At 41.9% G+C, this 15,932-nt stretch overlaps 1 protein-coding gene across 1 annotated transcript in view; it reads right to left on the bottom strand.

The window, feature by feature from the left end:
• HHIPL1 (HHIP like 1) overlaps nt 1-15,932 on the bottom strand; it is a 45,795-nt gene that overhangs the window by 21,695 nt on the left and 8,168 nt on the right. The gene's annotated exons all lie outside the window — the stretch shown is intronic.

The following is a 15,932-nucleotide window of genomic DNA, read 5'->3' as shown; positions in this document are numbered from 1 at the left end:
CACTTGAAAATTCTCTGCCCTTTTCTTTTTGGTCACTTAAAACAACTTTTTTCACCTTCGCAAGCACTTTGGAAAGCACATGATCAAATTACTGCCCCTGAAAAGTTTGTGAGCCATGCAAAAAATGAGTATGCAGTTATGCAACTCCATGTTGTATAAAAAACCTGATGTAAAGACATCTTCATCCCGGCTAATCTTTTATTCCTATGGTTAACGCAGTGTTTATAATGATTATTAGACACTGTTAATTAACACTGAAACAATGCTTAATATATAAAGAATGGATTGCAGTAGCCAAACATATTCCGGATAATGAGATTTATCCTATAGCTTCTTGATTTGCTTTTTGGAATTCTTGATTAGTTTGGTATCCATGAAACATTTCAGAAATGAAAAGAAAATTAAATGCTGTGAGTTGTAGAACAAGAACTAGAGATTTGGTCAGCTCATCACTGCGAAACAGCATAAAATACCTTTCGGAAGTCCTCTGTGTGCATTTACAGTCCACCCCCCCATGCCCGAGCTACCACTGTTTTTCTTTTTCAGATAGGGCAATTTTTTGGTTACCCCTCAGGCCGGGGACTGCACAGCAATTCACAGGCAAGGCACTGCTGAAGAGGAGACTGGAGCTGCCTTGGCTCATTAACGAGATCATTCAGTTAGAGATGGCTTATTTTACAGCTTGCTGTGAGCTGAGTTTTTAGGTTTCCCAGGCCACAGGTAGGAGCTCATGGGCTGCATTTGAGGGATCTGTGGTGTGGTGGATAGAGCACACAGCTCTGGCTTTTCTCCCCAGCTCTGCCTGGAGACTCACTATTCCCAAGACGCTGTGTTTCTGCCTGGATTCTCCCATTCATAAATTGAGGGCAGTCAATGCTCATCCACCCCATGGCAATCTCTCAAGATGTAGTTTATTGATATTTTTAATCACCTTTTTTTCTATTTTTATGAGCTCTCTGCTGAGCCATCGCTAGAGACCAAACTCAGAAGGGGAACTGTTATCCTTGACCTGACATGCTAAATTTGAAATCGCCCTTGTTCCTACCCGAGGGCAATAACATACATCTGTGTAGCAGCAACAGAATGGGGATGAGGTTTGATTTAAGCAGTATTCTCCAAGATCATATGGTAGTTTGAGAATATGGTACTCAGAAGGTTTTGTATTAAAATGACTCTTTAATTCGGTAAATTTGAACACTCATTCTTGTGCCTAATGGCCTGAACCAATCAATTGAATATTTTGTGCTGCATATCAACTGTTGGAAACAAGTACTTTTTTTTTAGTTTATTTTTGTTGGCTTTTTAATTTATATTTTTTGTTAAGATACTGGATTGCTCCTATTCCCACTGAAGTTCAATGACGTTCTTCACTTTAATTAATTCTCCAAATTAGAATTTTTATTTATGGATTAAATTGAAGAAGCTAGGTGTGAAAATGCAGTATTTGCTTGCAAACAACACAGCATTAAGGCACAAAAAACCTACATTTAAAAAATGTTGTTTGTTTTGGGGTATAAAACCTGGAATCTTTAGTGACCATTGAAACAACTGATAGCTGTAGATACCCTGTAGCTCAAAAATACTTCTTTATGTACCTCAAACTGAGCTCCTTGAATGTGCAACATCCAGATTTTTTCACTCTTTCTGCATACATCAGAATTTGTTAGTGTTCATGGGACTGTGGGCATGAAGAAGTGAATGTGGACACATTGATTTAAAACATAAACAAATTTCATTTGATCAAATGACCAATATTAGACCCCGTGTCTGTAAGTCCATCCTTAAGGGGAGCTTAATGCTCTGAGCTTCAATAACCAAAGGACACACTGCTCATGCCCAAGTCAGCTGTGAACACCACCCCTAAAAACTTAACAGTCAGGAATTAAATATAGGGCTATAGCTCTTCTCAAAGGAAATCAGGCTTTGCTTCGTCTGCGCTCATCTGATCACAAAACCCTTCTGATCCTCATCTGTCTTCTCAGTGGATTTTTTTCCTACTGGTGGAGGTACTGAGGACAGATTATTATGAGAACAAGCTAAAGGGAAATGTGTGTGTGCCTGTACACACAAACCCACAATGTGAGTGAGGTAACACGTGCATGGAACAGAACCCATGCTAGGCAGTCTGTGATCCACTGGCATGGAGACTGCTCATTCTCACAGCTCTTGCTATCCTACAAAACCAATTGAAAAAATATATCAAACCTTAGGAAAGATGAAAGAATGGTTTTATAGCACAGTCAAAAGCAAACAGGTATCTTCTATTCAAGGTGATTTTCCAGGGAACATGAGTAGCTGAAGTCACACTGGCTGTGACAAGCCTACCAATACATTTTGGTACTGAGGAAGGGTTTAATGCAAGAAACCTGGGGAGCCAACCCCATGCAGGCTGCATCGTGTGCTATATGGGGAAATACTGTCAGAGGAGTCGATAAGCGGAAATCCTGCTGTGTCCTGACATGCTGGGATGACTCAGATGTGGAATGAAACAAACTGCTGCAACATCAAAGACCTAATTTCTCCTTCTAATGCAGCCACGCGAGTCCATCACATCCTTTAATCGTGCTGTGATGAAGCACCTTCAGCAGTACCCTTTGGTGCACATTTCTGGGCTCTGTGTCATGTGTCATGGCAGATTTTTGTACAAAGCAGTGGGGCAACCCTGCAGAGGATGTAAATCAGCAGAGCTCAACCATAGTGTATAAATATCCAGGATTCCCATGCAGGTGTCCCATTGCTAAATGCTTTTCCTGTCCTTCTTATGCTCATTTTATGCACAGGCAGGATGCAAACAGCACAATTTTACAGCGCTCAGATAATTGCTTTTTTTGCTCTCAACTTGCTACCATAGAAATTCTAATGTCAGAGCCCTCAAGAGACCATATGGGCAGTAAACATTCCTTATGTGTTGCATGTGCAGAAAGAACATATTTTCTTATCAATTCACACAAAAGCAGATCATGCAGAAATGATTTTTAAAAATTACTACTATTTTCCCTGCGGTAACAGCAATAGAACAATAAGTAACAACCCCTGAATGGGTTTTCTCTGTTTTACAGTACATGGATCTTTCTGCCTTTTTCATCACAAGAGAAATAAAGACATTAAAATGTATGCTTCTTTTCAGAAAGCATTTTATTGATTTTATGTAACATCTGAATACATTGTGTTGTAACTTAACATATAACCATATAATTTGTCTGTAACAAGAAATAGACCAAAGACTTGCTCAGTGAATTGTACAAATGAGCCTTTCCTCATCAGTGATCCAAGGCATAATAAAATACCCAGCTTTTTCATTTCCCTCTGTGAGGTGAAAAAGCTCACTTACAGAAGCTAGTATATTCCACCGAAAGAAAAGGTGATTAATCATAGCTTGAGCTCATACTCAAAAGCAAAAATCCCATTTGGATCCAGGCCTTTGTCCCAGGATCATTCAGTTCCATCTCTAGTTTGGAGAGAATAAGGGTTTTTTTTTGATTAAGAACCACAAAAATGTTACTTTGTTAAAAGAAAGCTAGCAGCAGCCAATGCTGCTATTACACCACCCCTGCTGAAGGACAAAAAGCTAATAAACAGGTTGTTCAGATATTTTCTAATAGTTGAAAATACGAGTCATAACCAATAAAAGGCAGCTGAAACTTGAAAGATTCTTCCCCAAAGTAATCAGGTCATGCAGCAAAGAATGGATGCTGATCTAAACCCAGAAATATTACAAATTTAGTATTTCTGAAATATTTCTGAGAAATGAGGTGTATAACACTGACAGCTCAACCAAGCCCTCAGACATGTATTTCATAAAAAACATACCTAAGGGTCAAACAAATTTTCGGGAAGGACAAAATACGAAAAAAAAAAAAAAAAAGAAGTTGCAAAAGTCCATGTGGATAGTGGGCTCTTTTCTGGAGGAACGTGGTTGTGCAGATCATGCAGACTGTAGGATACCAGGACAACCCTGAACCAGTCTGGCAACTCTTGGATTGTTACATCCCTTGCATATCTGCCCCAGTACCAGCAGGCATCTGCTAACCCCACTGCCACTGGTTTCCAATCAAGTCCAGTGTTGTAATGACATACTCAAAGAATGATTTTCTCTGACAAGGGAATAAGCAAGTTTTCAGTTTGTTTACAGTAGTATTGCATTTAAGGGCCAAGATGACCATGCTCCTCCATCACTGATTTTGTGCCTTTTCTTTCACATTCTCTGGGCAAGGTCAAGAAGAAACACATATGATCATTTCCCTCCCCAAAGCTGAGGAGGCTTTGCCCCCAGAACTGCTGCAGGGTATCTGCCACTGTGGGGTACCTTCAAGCACCTCTCTTGATAACAGCAAATGCCAAATGGTCTGGGAACATTGCAACTAAATCCTGCTCTAGGTGCACTACCTGCAAACATGAGGGAAATTCTGGGCAGGTTCTGATTGCTTCCCTTTCTGTTGCCGTTCTGTCCTGCAGAAAAAGCTGTAATGGAGCAACAGTACTGCAGACTACTAAATTCTCTCACAGCCTAATTCTGGAGGAAGTTCAAGATGGCCTTTTAGAAATCCAAGTGGGTTAGGTGCCTGCCTGCCACTGCTGTGCACACAGGCTCAGTGTGTGATGTGCTTCAACATCTTTGGCATCTCCACTGTCTGTATGTGCCTCTAGACTTTTGCAATTCCAGCTCTAAACTCCTATTGACCTAAATCATGGAATTAAATCCTAAGTTTTGGAAGAATGGCATTTTCAGACACTTAGAGTTATTTTGCCATAAGCAAAATGTCTCATAGTCTGTATATCAGTTATGATTTATGAGTTAACCTGACATAGTTCAAAATGCTCAAAAGCAGATGTGGCACTTAAAAAGCTTTGCAGAAACATAGCTGTGAAAGCCAAAAAGGCACAACTGCATCAACAGGCACAAACTCTAGGTGTGGGACAGAATTTTTATTTTTGCAGTTTTCTGACATCTGCTAGAAATAATTGAAAAATAAGAGCCATATTTATTTCATGTTTAATTCATGAGCAATAGTATCTGCTGCTGTAGGAGTACACAGGTTTAAGGGAGTTTTTACTCTTGGCTCTTTCCTGGCCTCAGCGTTGGCTGCAGCATTTTCAGTTGGGACCTGGTGAGTGTCAGGAGTTGTCAGCTTTGGCTGTTGCAGGCAGGAAGGAACAAAGCCCAGGAGCAAAGGGGTTTTTCCTGTCAGTGACCTGCTACAAGCCCTGAACAGGTCATATCTGGGAAATGATGGTCCAATCACCTCCCACAGCCCCAACAGGCAAGCAAGGGGGAGATCGGGTAAGGAGGTCTTGAACTAACTACAGCTAATACATGTCAAAATTAACAGCTTGATTTTCACACAGAGATAACTGGGAGGTCACTGGGGATCACACAGCATTGCTATTTCTGGATGCCCTTGGGGCATGCTGCAGTAACCCAAGCTAGACTGAGCAGAGCCCTGTTCACTGTATCAACATCTGGGTCAGGAGCAGAAGGAAATCCCCTCTGAGCAAGAATCAGCAGTGAAAAAAGCATCCCTGCTCCTGGTGCTTTGGCTATTCATCAGCCAAGGAGGATCCAGTGCTATTTCTAAATGCTGACTCTGTTTTATGCAACCCAGGCAGTGCTCCATGAAATAACCACCATTTATCCCTTGACTGAGAGCAGCTTCTCAGGGCCTCTCAGCTCTTTACTGCTCCTAAATGCTGTGGATTGAGGAGCAGAGGAGCTGGCTTTTCAGGGTCACTCAAAGCCCAAGGAAGGCATTGAGGTGCTCCAGGATGGATTGCCTCTGCACTCCACTGGAGGAGATGGCTGAGCTGTTGGGATAATGCAAATCTTGTAGCTGCTCTGATCTTTCATGCATGAAGTTCTGCCAGGGTACAAACTCTTCTGTCAAGAGAGTCTCAGTTAAATTGTGGTGTCCAATGCATAGCCTGCTACCATATGGATATTTCCTGTATCTGGCATGGCAGAGATAAAGGCATGGATCTGGTTCAAGTGTTAGTACTTTTCTCTATTCTTTATGTGACATGTGTATGGTGGTTTGGTCTCTAGTGGATCTAAATCCAGGTTTTCATTTCGGAGTCTTTGTTTCAAATCTCGTTCAGTATCACCTAAGAGCTGTTACCATACAAGTAGCTGCCATGTGAGCTGTATCCTATGGCATTTTTATTAGCCTCTATTAGCTTGCTTGGGAAACGGGCTTGTTCACAGCACTGTCCTCACAAGGGAATGCCTACACTTAGCCTTCCTCCCCTCCATGCCTCTTCATCCAAGCATGCAGCATTGCCAGCTTTCTTATTTGTAGGGTCCAAGAGAAAATGTCCTGAATATCTCAACTAAAGATCCTCTCTATGAGGCAAAGCATTGCCTGCACTGATGCTTCTTGTGGCACGACTCCACCTCCTGGTAACCAGGGGGAAATAAAGCCATCTGCTATTTGGGAGTCCCAGGATCATTCTTTTTGCTGTTACATGGAGCGTGTGTGTCCCCTGGCTGTGCCAGTGGCATCCTGGAGGTGTAACTGGAAGCTGACCCCAGGGTCTGGATGCCTCCAGTGTGAGACCCTCCATGGTCACCCAGCTTGATGTGGCCAAATCTCTCTCTGTTGCAACTGCTGTACATGAATTCAGAGTATTTAGCCCATAACTGTACAGATCCCACCTTTTAAGGAGGATTGAGCCCACCCAGCAGTAAGCAGGTAGCCTGGATGCTGAAGACTTGGATTCAATTCCCTTATGATGAGACCACCATGAATTAAAGGTGTTCAGGATACCCAAGGCAGGAGGTTAGAGTATGTAGCCTAACTTCAGTACTTAATCTCTTCTTCCCCCCTGTTTCCATCAATAAAAAGAGGACACAGATTTTTATATTTCACAGTACTCTAGTATTGTACCAGTGCAAGCCATAAAAACACACAGAAGTTCTCTTTTCCTCTTCTCAAATAAAGACTTACTCATTTTGGACAAGAACATCTTACAAGACTTTAAATATATATAATAGACACAAATATTGATAATCATAAAAATAGAGGAACTATAGAGAAGTGGTAACTGATGCAGGAATTCACTACAACGATGTGAAAGGTTCCTAGAAATGGAAGAATTCCTCCTTCACAGTGATGACTCTTGCCCTTTAAAAAACAGCCAGATGAGACTCTTTCTACCCACAGGGCTCTCCTGCAGTGACAGCTACATTAACCTTTGCTGACAAGCACTTCTCTTTGCTTGTAAAATCAGCTTAGTGAGTGCAAAATTCTTCCAGACTTTAAAATGGTTACTATCAAATGGAGATACGCTCCATGCAAAACAAAACATCCTCGTGCCTTACAATTGCTCCTGTGTTATTTTGCTTTGAGATCACTGGGTAGGCTGATACAGGATGATGTCTGGGCATCTGTCTGCTTTGGCTAATATTGCAGAAGAGATGTGAATGTAGGAAAGGACACTGAGGTTTTTGCTGCATTTCTCTCCCTGGGCGTTTTTCCATGCTTATCACCACATTGTCTGGGCAATGAACAACAAAGCAGAGGAGCAGTAATATATGCTTGGGCTATCTGTCTGTTGCTATTAGAGAAATGCTTCAAAATTGCTGAAGAAGCCAGCCTGCTCCCTCCTGCGCACGGGCACACGAGCGCATGCTCCGTCCCTGACATCCTATTTCCCCCTATTAATTTCACATCCTTCTGGATTATACAGCTGAGCTCTCCTTTATACGTGAGAAACTCCTCCCATGCAAAGGGAATTCTTCTGGGCTTGGGCAAAAAGAGGGTCTGCCAGTCTCCTCCCACTCTGTGGCAGCACCAAGCCTTTAAAACTGGGTCACAAGAGCTCTGCCACCTCAGGGTTAAGCTTTCATATCACCTGGGGCCATTTCAAAGACTTCACAGCCCCATGGATTGTATTTAAACCATGCAACAGTTTTGATACACTCAGCAGTTCTATTTCTACGACATTTGTAATTGCTGACCAGAAATCTCCAGGACTAGGACTTTGGCATAAAATGCAAGTCAGGCTCCCAGTCTAGTGCCATCTTGTCACAAATCTGTCATGTCCTGGGTATCAGCAAGGTACAGGAATCCAGTACATCACTGAAAAGATTAAGAAAGCTTGGAATAGAAAGTAATAGAAAGGAATAGAGTAGAAAGGAATAGGATAGGATAGGATAGGATAGGATAGGATAGGATAGAATAGAATAGAATAGAATAGAATAGAATAGAATAGAATAGAAATTTGAATAGAATAGAAATTTGAATAAAATATAAACAGACTAGATGGATTAAAAATTTATTAAAATGCTTGAAATTATGATTTTTGTATCTGGCAATTTTGCAGCGAAAACACAATATATTCTTACACTGTCTTAAGCTGGCACTTAAAGGAACACTGCCAACCCATGACACTTATTGCAAAACTCCTACTGAGCTCTAAGATGCAAACCTTGCTTTCAAGCCTGTCTTTTCACTGTATTTGGTGGGGCTGGAATTGCCCAGGCCAAATAATTGACTGTTAAAACCTTAAAGTAAAATATTATATTAAGTGTGAGGAGGAGCAACCTTCTTCTGCAAAAGCAGTGGGAAAGCACTTTGCTGCAAACCCAGATGCATATCAAGTGAAGCTACTTTTCTAATAGCTCCCAAATTAAGTCACTTTTATTATTTGCATTAATCTGGGATGTTGGATTCAAGATATCTTTGTAAAGATGCAAAGTTAACTGGCAAATCAGACCAAGAATGCTGAATTTCTAAGAAGCGAATTGCGTGTACTTAGTATTATCAAGCTAAATTTTGGAACTGACCTCGTCTGCTATGTGATAAGGTTTAATTGTGTCCTATGGGTCATTAAGGAAGAGGTCCATGAAGTCTTGCTGAAACTAGACTGAGTTCCTTTGTGAAGTATGTTTATGAATATTTGTTTACTGGTATTCAGAGGGGAAATTATTTTCTGTCTCCTGTACACTCACTTAAAGGACTGCCAACATCTTGTTTAACACAGGTATAATTCCATTATTTTGATACCAAACAAGAAACAAAATTCCAATATAAGTACAGATGTGAGAAATCACATCTGTTTCCTGCACATGATGGAGGCACAATATTCAGCCATGTAAATCAATGGCAGCACAGTCCTTGACTTCATCTGGGCCAGGATGTTAGCCAGGATACTTTGTCATCCAAGTTTCCATATGAAAAGTTTTAAAATAACCCACTAGCAAAGGAAAATATAGTGGATAGTGCAGCCAGGGTGCATCACTCAAAAGGAGTTTAGAGACAGCTCATAAGCCAGAGCTCTAAAACAGCACAGTTGTTTGGATGGTGAGGTCCTTGGGACTGAAAGCAATTTTTTGGCTTCCTTTGCTGGGGCACTGAAATGCTTCTTTCATTGATTTCATTTCATCTACTTACAGATAGGAATCCAAATTATTCCAGTGAATGGAATTAGTAAGACAGTAAAGTAGTGCAAGTTTTTCTTTCCCACTATCTCTGCTCATTTAGAAACTTAGCTTTATGGCTGGTGGTGGTCAGCTGCAGGCTCTAAGACTTCTTCCTAAACAGCCTATCCCCTTGCTAAGGGAATAGATAATTTAAAAGTCAGGTACCACCCATGTGCCTCCTGGATACCGGTCCACTCCCCTCAGCCTTAAGTGTTCTGGTGCCACAGGGTGCCGAACCTCCTGGCTGCTCTGTGCCCATCTTGTTCAGACTTCCACACCTTTATTTGCACCTAAATTGCTACTAATAATAAAACAGCAGTTCAGTTTCTCAGCTTTAACAGATGCATCTGACTTCTGCTCTTGTTTCACAGTTTCAGCTATGAATGAAACTAATCAAGGCATGTGAAGAAGCCATGGGGTCAGCACAGTTCAGAAAAGGGTCACTAATAATCTAAAACTGCTGTCAGAATGCCTGGATTTTAAAGTCTGAAAGAGCCACGGGAAGGGAAGGCCACTATTTTCTGCTCTTAAATTCACATGTAGAAATGTTTCCAGTTTAATGTCTGCAACTCTTTTGACTTAAACTATCCACAGTTTCTGGAAACAGACTAACAAATCCTGAAATTGGTATTTGGGAAATGGTGTGATTATTATTCCAGTCTGATCCAAGATCTAAAAGAATTTCTAATTTATCATACCAAGGTTTCCTGATGAGTAGCCATGAGGGAGATTTCAAAGGTCAGGAGAAATGAAATGCAGATTTAAATTCAAATTAATAAGAGGCAGACTCTAAACTGGCTTACATGTACATGGGTAAACATTCACCGTGAACTATTCATCACTCCAAAACATGGAAATGTAATCTAGAATTGAATTTCAGAGCACTGAACAAAATGTAAGCCGTAGGAGAAAAGCTGTGGCTGAAGGTGAAAGTCACGCAACAGAGACTGGGGAGCAACAGAAGAGGGAAATGGGTGGGCATGACCCCTGAGTCTACCTGGCCAGTCCTTATCACACACTGGGGCAGGGGAAAAGCTGCTCTGATTGATTCTGTTGTTAGCCTCAAGACGGTTTTCCATGATCAGATCCCTGACTTGCTACTCTTTTGGGATGTGCCATTTTTTCAGAGTGGGAAGAGACCCTTAAGGACCTGTTACTTTAGGAATGGCTGAGCTGTGTCACAGAGACCACAATGCTGACCAGGCCTGAGGCTCAGAGATTTTATGTGACACTGTTGAAAGTCTGCAAGTTCTGGTCAAAAGTTTGTCAAGCATATAGAAGCTCTAGTAGATGTGTTTGCTTTATTTAATCCATATATTTGCACATTAAATAATTCAGAAGATGTATTAAAGAGACTTCAGAGAAAAGTGATGGGAGTGCATTTGCTGAAGCAAGAGCTTGTATAATGAGACATTTCATAAAAGAAGCTGGACTTTTAAAGTCAGAATGGATTAAGGGCATGAATTCATGTGTCCCATGAGAACTTATTATAAACTCGAAGGACATTCAGAGACCTTCAGCAAGAAGCAGCTCTCACACTTGAGTTTAATTTTAGTATCATTGCAGTTGTAAATAAATTGTTTTTATAGTTGTTTCAGTGTGAATAAGAATTTTATCTGATCACCCAATTAGCAGTATGAGCGGTTTGTGAAACTGAGAAATGTAGGGATGATTTTTGTGCATTTCTGAACACAAAAGAATTGTATCTATAAAAATTGCACCTTTCTTTTAAGGCTACAAAAAAAGAGAATTTAAATTATACCAAATAAACCCCTTTGAAAGAAGCCAAATAAGTTTTTCCCTATCTGTGGCATTGTTATAACACAATCAGTTGGACACTGATAACTGCTCATCATATTCATGGCTGATTTCCTATTCTCATACAGTAATCATTGTATTATGATCACGCTAACTACTGTGTTGCCAAGGCTGCAGGAAAATGATAACCTGCCTGAGTCATACCTTCAGAAGTGTAAAAGAAAGGAACCCAAAATGGAACCTTTCCCATTGGTCCCCAGTTGCAGGTGAGGGTCTTTCTGCCCAATCCTGGCTGTGGATACAGCCAGAGCAGTGAGGATGAGGGAGATGGGGTCTCCTGCTCCAGCACCTAGGGCTGGTCTGTCCTTTAACATTTCTTTTTCATACCCTATTTTGCAAAGCAAGCTTCAGTGTGGCCCTCCCCCTGCTGCCTCAGGTAACACAGACTCTCTTCCCATCCTATTCTATTTCCCTTCCTGCCTCATTTTCACAGAGAATTCGGCTTTCTTTTGGCCAACACAGTTGCAGTGAAACCACCCTTCTTAGTGGTGATTAGGCATAGCCAGTGACTTCAAAACAAGAGAACAAGAATCCTGCATTTAACTTCCACTAAGAATTACAAAAAAAAAAAAAGGCTGTAAAAATGGTCACTCCACTTTCATTCCTCTTTCATTTTTCTGTAGCAGAAATAATTTGTTTCCCCTATTTATTTTAAAAGTGCTTTTGAGCTGTTCAGCATTATTCCTGCTTTGGACATGAGCTACCACTGTTACAGGTGTGTGCAAATTGTGACAGAATAGAATATTTTGGTTTGAAGGGACCTACAATGACCACTTAATCCATCCAGGCTGCTCTTATATGATGGACTGCTTTTGCCCAGCTCAGGGGCAGGAGACTTTTTTGTCTCACCCATCAGCTGTTCCTCCTGCCAGGGAGACACTTTCCTTCGGTTCTTCAGCGAGGTTTGACCGCTGGTATGTGACAGGTGAAAGACAATGACAATCTGAAGCCTGGATCTCATTTGGTGATTCTGCTAATGAAGTAGCATGTGGACAGCCAACAGCTTTCATTAGCTGTCCATTTTTCTCCCTGCAGCAACTGCTGTGTTTTAGGTTCACAGCAAGAGTTATGCAGGATTGTAGGATGGAGTCTAAGAAGAGGAAATATTAAGCTCACTCAGCACCAGATTGCCTCTTCATCACAAGTTTTGTACTAAATAATGATAGAATTAGTTACCATAATGATTTTTATTTTAAAAATATATGATATCATTTATCAACTGCAAACTAATTTCATTTTTTCTGCCCTATGAATTTAAGATTAATGTAAGACTGATCATGCTGTAAATGAAAGCAAATCCTATTTTTACTTAGCCAAAAGAGTATTTGCAGTATGTTAAAGCTATAGTTGCATTTATTACTGTTCCAAGCCTTTTGCATTTTAGTTGTCAAATGCAAATATATAAAAGTTGCACTTCTGAGATTTTTAAATTTCTGATGTTGCATTGGGTTTCTTTTTTGTTGTTTTTTTTTTTAATGAAACTATAAGCCTAAGATTTAAAGCAATTTAATGATGTGATCAAAAAAATATCTCCTTAGTTTGCATTCTCTTTGTTTGTCTGCTGTAGATACAGATCTGCCATCTCTTGCCTTGCACAGGTCTCTGGAAGGGCAGAGACAATTTCCCTAAGATTTAAGAAGAAGACTAGAGTATTTTAGCACTATCACAGTGAAGAGCAGGAGTGTGTGAAGTTATTGAAACAACAAGGCTTGGTATCTCTAAAGGCTTGGCTGTTCTGTTTATCCCAGGGGCAGTGAAGGGAAGGGGCAGTATAGAACAAGACATTTTTCCCCCCATCAGCACCCCCACTTCTGGCTGGAACCATATTTCCCAGCTATTCCGGTGATGAAGTAACTGGTTGAGGCCCTGACAGGGATGAGGCTGATAATTGGTTTCTCTTTGAGGTGCTGAGATGGGGACACCTGTTAATGAGAAAGTTGACCAAGGACTCCAGCCCAGTTGACACCGACTATTTAGCAGCTGTCAGGCAGGAATGACTCCCAGTCACTCCTGTCTGGCCTGGGTTTGAACCAGTAAGCCAGAGACAAAGGCCTCGTATCTCATTACTGCCTCTCCCTTGAGCCAGCCCCCTCTTTTCCAGCAGATGTCTATTGCATGAGTGTCAAAATCATGTATTTAAAGGAAAGAGTTTGCAAAGGTACATCTGTCCAGCACCTAAAAGCTCCTTCCTGTGCCCAGAAAGTTCTGTCTCAGGCTGCCAGCTGACAGGGAGGTACGGCAGGGTTTGTCCCCACCTTGGGCTCCTACACTCCCATTGTAGGGAGATCCCTTTGCCTCCCAGTGCCCACTGTACTTCCAAACTAAAAGTCCTTATTATATTCTTATTAAGAGGACTATGTGTCACCTTTTGAAATAGCTGGGGGACAAAGGAAGGGGCACCAAATTATAGACAGGTATAAAATCCATTCAAGTTAGCTGAGCTGCTCCCTGTAAGAAAATCCCTAAGAGGGGATTCAGCTCACCCAGTGAAAATAAAATGAGTAGGTTTACCTGTCCAACATACTTGATGGGGCTGCAAAATAATCTTCCTCTAAGGACCTACATGAATCAGCAGCCAAGCACATTTTGGCTTCAATTTATCAGAAGTCTCTTAGTGAGCACTAGCCAAACTGCATTTAGAAGCTCCAAAACAGCATGCTTCTGGGATAGAAATGGCAATAAAATGTTACCTGAAGACACTACATGCAAAAATTGCTCTTGCATCTTCCTCTTTCCCTTCCCCCTGCTTTCAACCTGGCAATGCTGAGCTCTACCTACAGAAATGAACAGCTCCTGCTCAGGTAGGAATGCTCATTCCAGCAGGGCTGGTGCTCACTAGTGGGCAGGGTCCCGTCCCAAGCCCCATGGCAGCTTTTCCAGTCTGTCAGGTCAGGTAAGTGAGGAACAAAAGTATTGTTGTGTGCAGGAAGGGGAAGGGATGGAAGCAGTGACCTGTGGCTCCCACAGCCCACCTTGCCCCTGCCCCAGCCCCAGCAGTGAGAAGAGACCTTTGTTCAGGAGTTAAAGCATGGGAAGTGCTGCTGATGTTGGTGGTGAGGTGTAAGTAAGAAGAGAGTTGGCATGTCTCTCAAACCCTCTGTGTATTAGTATTACTATTAGTGTTGTTGTGGTTATTATTGTTACTATTATACAGTTTGCATGACAGTCACTTCTGTGGTCCCCAGTTTCAGACTCCAGGCCATGCAGGGTAACAGTGACTGCAGAAAGGCTTCCTCTCTGATCAGCAGATCTCTCAAGGATGCCAGACTTGCATCTAGGAACTCTTTGCTCTGGATAATCTGTACAAGAGCAGCAACAGCAATCCTTCTATACAATAAACCATGCAAAATGATGATGATGAGCTCAGTGATCAAGGGGTAGGAAAGGGAGGTGGAGCTCTTTTGCCATCACAGATCTCACACAGATGTGGTTTTGGGAATGGTGATGGCAGCAGACAGGCTTGAGGGGCTGAGCTGATCCCAAGTGGCCAAAGGGGTTGTCCTATGTGCAGGAGGACCAGGAGATTCTGATCACTGCTCCCTGCTCCCCAGGCACTGCGGTGGTTCCTGGGGGATATTTTTATTGCTCCCTGAGGAGTTAGGTCTAACCTAGACACATTGCCTGACAAAGAAGATTCTACCTCCTTTTTTCCCTCTCTTTCTTTTCATTACTTGCACAGGGTTTGCATGGAAATATGCCTCCCAGTTCAGGTAGCATGAAAACTTCCTTTCTCACAGCCTCTCTCCTTCACTATTCTCTGCAGGTGCCTCAGCTGCAAAAACAGAAGAACCATTTATAGCAGTAACCACTCCTTTTCTTGGCACAGAGAAATTCACTATTCCTAGTCCAGAGATAGACTTATTGAAAGAAGCAGAGTTAAAGTTAACCTTAAAGGAAGCTTTATGGGCAGACTGGGCACAGCTTTCTGCTGGTGGCAAGGTGTGCTGCTCCCTTGTTGCACTACATCATTTGTCACCACCCTGCCATATTTTCTACTCCTGAGCCTCCAAAAGGCCAGCCCAGGATCAGAGAGCCAGTCCAGGGGGCCCAGCTGCAAGCACCAGGAGGGTTGTTCAGTCCACTGCACATTTTAACAGGCAGGCAACCACAGCAGAGCGTCCTCATCAATAGGACTGGTCCTCATGGGTGATGCTGCTGGTGATCCCAGCAATAAGGCTGACCTAAAGGATTGGGGTTAAGCTGCAGCGAGCACATGGGCGTAATAAATTTGCTTTGATTCGCTCTGTTCAGCTGGAACTTTGGTTTCCGGAGTTGTCAATTCTGGAAACTTTCCTGAGCATTACATTCACTTCTAATGAAGGCAAAGCAGGGAGTACAGCAAATAAGCTCAAATGTGCAAGCAGAACAGATCAATTAAGCCTGGTACATCCTGCACGCTATCAAAATAAATTTACATCATGGTTGAAAAATCGTATTTGCAAAACAAAGCTCGAGTTGTAACCAAAATGTAAATCCTTGAGTTTGTTCGTCCTGGAAATGAAGGGACTAAAAATAAGATTATAAATATGGGGATCTTTGCTGCTCTGTCTGCTCGGCTCTAGAATGGTTCCCATGTCTGACAGATTATCTCCACGCCACTGAAAATGATCAGAGCCCTAAGGCAATTAATTCCTCACTTTCACAGTTTTACTCCTGCGGCAACAGCGATGGCCATGGACAATAACGTGGCCGCCGA

This window comes from Pseudopodoces humilis, chromosome 7 (assembly GCF_049639895.1).
Source record: "Pseudopodoces humilis isolate 2021_Gansu_Grassland_sample_001 chromosome 7, ASM4963989v1, whole genome shotgun sequence".
Lineage (NCBI taxonomy): Eukaryota > Metazoa > Chordata > Aves > Passeriformes > Paridae > Pseudopodoces > Pseudopodoces humilis.
The sequence above is the reverse complement of the archived record's forward strand: the minus strand, read 5'-3'. Positions and strand labels throughout refer to the sequence as shown.